Genomic DNA, 6,675 nt, shown 5'->3' on the forward strand with positions numbered 1-6,675 from the left:
TGAATTCTATTGTGTGATGTTTATATTCTGTGTTGTGTAACATGTATTTTGTAACCTGTGCAAATACCAGATATTTTGTAACCTGTGCAAATACCAGAAAAGCAAAAAATAATAATTCCTAATATGCATAGTAGTGGCGCACCATATTGAGCATTAGTGGCGCACCAGGGCTAAATACCAGTGGCGCATTATGGGACATAGTAATGACGCACTTGGGGGCATACATGAAGGTAAATATGCCCCCCTAGGTGGCATAGTAATGGCACACTGTTGGACATAGTAATGACGCACTACCAGGTGCGCCACTATTATCTGGGATACTAATGGCGCATCAGAGGTGCGCCATTACTATTTTTTACTAGTGGCGTGTTAATAGTGGCGCACCTATAGTGCGCCATTAATAGCAAAAACAGGTGCGCCACTAACAGCCCTTTTTCTAGTAGTGTATGCATCAATCCGTGGGGATGTTTACAGTTTCGGAATAGTACTCCTAGAGATGCTCATTGGTGAAAGATCGACATACCCTATGTCTGAGTTCACGTGGTCAACTTTGTGGACAGGATTCCCTAAAAAAATTACTTTGTGAAGAGGAACTATCCAGATAAGATATCAAATACTATATCTAAGTGAACGTTGGAACAGAAAATGCGACATATGAATGTCTGTTATCACTCATGCAAGTGAGCACGTCGTTCTTTCCTGTACAACTCAGATCCCAAGAGAACGCATGAACATAATAGTAGTAACCAATATGTTGCATTCAATCGGAACATCATACATTAGGGCAACCAAGCTAGGGCAAAGTCGTGCTTCATTAGAGTGGTTTACAATTGGTCATCATCTCATGTTATAACGGGTAGAGTTTATCCCTCATATTAGAGTGCTTAACAGAAAATACCACAATTCGACCGATCGTGAAAAAAAAAACAATCACTTGGCAAAACATATATATTAGAAACTACCACTCTATGACTTCAATTTTGCCAAAAACTAACACGAGGGAGGATAGATTTGGGCATTTGGCTAAAAAAAGATCTAATGATTTTTTAACACTACATGTGGGTCTCTGCTAACCCACAAGCATAGGGGATAACAACAGTCTTCGAGCGCAGTATTTCACCAAATTTCTTGATTCAACACAAGGGGAGCCAAAAAATATTTATAAGCCTTAGGAGTTGAGCTGTCAATTCAACCATACCTGAAAAGTTGTTTCTCTGCAGCAAAGTGTTTAGTAGCGCAGTAGGTTGATAGTTTTGATACTAGCGGTAATAGTAACAATAATAAGAGTGATAATAATAGTAGTAGTTTTGTAGTGATTGTAACAACAGTAACAACAATAGTAACTTAGCAAAGACAATATGAGCAGAGCACATGCATTGGATCAGCGATAGATATTTGTATGGATGATATTCATCATGCAACAGTCACAACCTAGAGTGATACACAATAACTCAAATTGATCAATTCGATATAGGCATGTATTTTGTATATAGTCATATGTGATTATAATTAAAACTTGTATAATATCTTTTGTTTTTGTGATAGCCTGGCTTATTAGGTGATAGACCACTCGTATGAATAAACAATTCCTTTTTTTCGGAAGCCCATTCTAAAAGAACTCCCAAATTAAGCATGCTTGGCTTCGAGTACTTCTAGGATGGGTGATCGATCGGAAAATTTGTCTCGGCTATGCACGAGTAAGGACAAAGTGTGCAAAAAAGACTAATATTGATCTGTGGGGCCAGTCTAGATCCTACCAGGGGTAACGACCATAACCGACGAGTGTGTCTGGCGCATTACAAGTTGATATCAGAGCCGGCCCTCGTAGTTCCACGGATGTTTGTGGGTCAGGTCGCGGTCATGTTTTTCATGACGTTTATGACCCGTCGTGGCACACGGCATGACACATGTACCGAGCTGGACACACAAACATATGTGCCAAGAGGGAACGTTCCTGTAGCCCGACGAGGACGTCAGTTCCTCTGAGTGAGAGTGTATGTGATAGTCTGGCTTATTAGGGATGATATACTATTCATATCAATAAGAAATTCCCTCTTTTCCGTGAGCCCATTCGGCATAAAGGGTCATTTAAGCCAATGTGGTAGTTTTTTTGCAAAAAAAATAGTCATATGGTGTTAGTGTTTTTGTTTTGCAAAGTTGTAGTTTTTCGTCTGGGTTGATCGAATTGCTGTAGTATTTTTTGTTCAACACTCCATTGGGTTCCAGATTTTGCTTATCTCCGTGTCCCAGATTACATGGTGAAACACCACCTGTAAGACACATTGATTAACTCCGTACCACAACTGCAAGTTAATTAGCTAACCGCTTGGTCCTGAATCCAATCTGCAAACTACTGAGCCTTATCACTTGAATACTATTGTACTAGAAGGATACTTGACGTGTTGCTACAGGAAACTAAATAAAATACTGTTGATTAATAATGCACTAAGTATGACAAGCAATTTAAAAAAAATGACAATATAATTTCTAAGGTGGTGTTTGGTTCTCTAGTCCTAGGACTTTTTTTAGTCCCAGCTAAAAATTCTCTAGTCCCTAAAAAGTCTCTCCCTGTTTGTTTTTAAAGACTAAAAAGTCTCTAGTCCCTTCCTAGAGGTTATTAAATGACCATGTTGCCCATAGTATATAGAAAAATAGCAATCAAACAACACCATGGGGTGGCGGGCCAATGGGTGCATGGAGGGGCATTGTTGGAAAAGTCTCAAAAAGACTCTCCTTGAGAGTCTTCTTCATTTAGTCCCAAATGACTAGTTTAGTCCCTAAAAAGTCTCCCCCGTTTGATAAAAAGTCTGTAAGATAGATTTTTTCTAGTCCCTACACAAAAAAGTCCCTGAAAATAAACACCTCCTAAACATCTTGCAAGAAAAGATAGAGCAACTGAATGCACTGAACAGTAGATTTTTTTTTGTCTCCAAGAACATATAGTCAAAACATGGTGTCTTGCGTATTTTATCAAACATTTTCAGATAAACAACCCTTGTCCTATGACATATAATCTATAGAAGTACTAAGCTCTCATGATTTGAAGCGTTCTCGTGCTCCGGGGGTTGTGAGGTCGCTGGGACCCACATTTAAGAGGTTGTTTGTTGCTTAAATTTATTTCTCTTTCTCTATTTAACATTTAACATATTTTAATACATGAGATCTTATCAAAACTTTGTGAACCTTAAATATCATTTTTTTTATATTTTTTAGCTTCATTGTTTGTTATTACATTCACGGATATTTTTAAAGTCCGTGATCATTTCTTAAGTTTGTGCACATTTTTAAATTTGAGAACTTTTTTAATTTGCAAACTTTTTTGAAATACATGAATATATTTTAAATGTGTGATCATTTTATAAAATTCATGGTTTTGTAAATTCAGAATATATTTTAAAATCTTTGAAAATATTTAATTAAACTAACTTTTGAAACTTAAAGACGATAGCCGATTTTTTTGAGCTAGCAGTGGGACGAGCAGAAAAAAATACTAACCGAGTGGGAGGAGTAGGGTCTCAAGCTGAGCAAGCGAGAGCTCGTGGGCCGACCCATGTGAGTGTTATAGCAGCAATTCCATGATTGTAGCGTGGAATAGGAGCTCTCAAGAAGCTCAAACGACCATCAGCGGCTGGCACCGAGACCGAAATGTGTAATGACACCACAATCACGCACCAAACAACTCCATTCTCCTCTAGAAACAAATACTATCTCCAACAAGAACCTGACATGATGTACAAATGATAAAACACCTTCGAAAAATAATTCAAACACAAGTCAACATAAATAAAATCCGAACAAAACAACTGGTTGCAACAATCTACTAAATATAAAAGAATTAATCCCATAGGTGAAGAACGGCGCGGCAAAGCGCGCGTTAGCCTCTGGTATAACAATGAAACCGAATGGGATAGAAAGTAATTTAGGATGTGTTCGCTTCACAGGATTTTGAAACTTTTCCAGAGGAATGTCGGTTCCACATTTTATTTCCCTTGACATCGTTCGGATCAAAGGAAACATCTACAGTATCTCTATGGAAAGGTTCACTCACAGTGGTCATTCCAAAGAATTACGTAAATCTGGTCTTTCTTTTTTAGACGCAGCTTTAGCGCCTTAAAGGCATCTTCCTTTGGGTCACTGACATGTGGACCAGCCATCTATTAGGTCCACATGTCATAACACAAAGGCAGGTGCCTTAAGACATCAAAGCATCATTCCTCTTTTTTGGGCGGAGGCACGAGGCCACCACGGTGCAAGTTGAATAAAAAATTACTTTCACATGGCAGTGAGAGAAGCTAAACCGGCATGCAATGATTAAAATTATTAGTACAAACACCTCAGGGAGGTTTTCAATGAACCTAACACCTCTTCCTTTTCAATTTTCTATTTTGGGTCGAGCGGGATTGCACTCTACAGCCAACTCCATTCCTGTACTTTTTTATATTCCTTTGTTTTTCTGACCTGCATACTGAATGGTACCTTAATGTCTACTGATGCAATGTGCGTTTAATGCAATCTCTGTTGGTGCTATTTGTGCTCTGTTTTTGTGCAAGTGCAATTTAAATGAAATTGAACATCAAATTAATATTAAAATTAACAACCGGTTTTGCAGCCGAAGCCGATATGGACCACAATACTCTAGTGGTTTCATTACCTCAATTGACTCGGGCAATATGATACTCTAGTCCAAAATGATATGCCATAGAGGAAACAGCTCCTTGTAGGCCAATAAAATAAGAAGCAAATGACACAATCATTTGGGAGATGAGAGCCAGATCTACCGATAAAACTTATTAAGAATTATGAGGGAAAAAATCATATGACTGAACATTCAACGAACTCAAAGGAATAAAATATTTTTTGTGGGAAATAAAATAAATTTGTAATACCGTCTGTGGATATCTATGCGAAGAGAAGTACAAGCACGATAAGGGCATTTGTAGCCGGTCCCTTAAAAACTTTTAGAGAAGCAAAGTGAGCAGCTATCTGCACCTAGCCAAACTCTTAAACGTTTAGAGGAGAATTATTTTTTAAAGAAGTTATCTCCAAAAGGCAGCCCAAGTCTCTCACTCTTACTCGACCCATGCCACTTCTTGGGATAATTTTGGCTGCTCCCCATTCCCGCCCAAAGCGCCACCTCTTCCCGCCACCGCCGCCCAACCTTGTTATCGTCGCCACCGCCACCCTCGGATCTGTACGGAATGGAACCGGAAGGCGACTCTGCTACCTCGCTGGCCACTGCCGTCGGCCCGACAATATCGGAATCAACCTCCGCAGTGCCGCTCTTGTGAAGGAAGAGGTTGGGGATGAAAAGCTAGCTCCGGACCGCCGAGCGGTAAACAAAGGCCGGCAACAAAGGCCCCTGCGGCTGCGACGATGCCTAGTCACCCTCACGGTTCTCCGACCAGTGACAAGTGGGCGAGGAAGCCGACGGAGGTGCTCACCGAGGTGTCGGTGAAGAAGAAGAAGGCGACTGTGCCGATGCGTACACCACCTCCTTCTCGTCCGATGGCTCGTAGCCCCGCTCAAGCCACCCCTACACCCGCTCGTCTGGTGCGTTCGGCCGCCACAGTCATGACCGAGGACAATGGCCATGAACTGCTTGATGATATGCCAGAGAGTTTTTTTTTCTTTTGCCTTTTCTTTTCGGCCGACACATTCATGACGGTGTGCAGCCGTGGGGTTTGAGATTGTTGTTGTTGGTTGTAGTGTGGAGGAGGGGGTAATGCGCCCTTAATGTCTCAATTGCATTCGTCACACATCCAATGCCTCGACGATCTAGATTATGACAACAAGTATCAACCATGATTTTTTGATGGATAACACACAAATATCTACTGCAATAGATGTATAGCAAGTCATGTTGTAAACATCAAAATGAAAATTCAAAGACCTTGACTATTACGTGGTGCACGCCACAAGAGATTTCTTCCCGTATGGAACCATGTCCACCCTCAACGTAACCTCCCTGGAAGCTACGGCATCTGTATCGTGGCTCTTTCGTCCATATCGAACAAATACATGTTTACTTGACCCGCCGGTCCATCCAAATAACCGAGAATCGAACCATATCCATACAATACGTTCGCCATTGTAAAGAACCAACCACAATTTTCTTTTGACGAAAAAACAACGTAACTGAAAAAACGAGAACCTCAGACCAGTAGACCTTTCCACATGCTGATGTTTGTCAGCATCGTAACCGCTGGAGAGAGGTCGCACATCAGTGCAGAAAGTCTCTGTCCGTTTCCGGTCGAAAATTATATAGCTGGACAATGGGTAAACATGTGGGATTCAGATGCTGGATATGTCGCAACAACCTTGTCCAGCTCAAACAGCGACCACATCGGTGGACGACAAAGAGATGAAAAGTAGCAATTAGAGCAATTCCAATGGGTCCGCCCGCGTCCGTTTGGATCAGTGTGGATAAAAATAACGGTCCAACGCGCCGACCCAAACTCAAATCGTGTACGCCCGGCGTCCGTGCCCATCCATTTCCGGCCCAATAGGCCGGACGAACAAGGCAGAGTCAGATGTGAATCCAGCAGCACATAATAAACCATCCCTAATGCATCCGCCCGCACTCCTGCGACGCGCCGCTCCGGCGCCCGCAGCCACGGACACCACCGCGGCCGCCGCTGAACTGCTCCACCCCCGGTCAAGCCCTTCGTCAGTCTC

The sequence above is a fragment of the Triticum dicoccoides genome, chromosome 6A (assembly GCF_002162155.2).
Source record: "Triticum dicoccoides isolate Atlit2015 ecotype Zavitan chromosome 6A, WEW_v2.0, whole genome shotgun sequence".
Classification (NCBI taxonomy): domain Eukaryota; kingdom Viridiplantae; phylum Streptophyta; class Magnoliopsida; order Poales; family Poaceae; genus Triticum; species Triticum dicoccoides.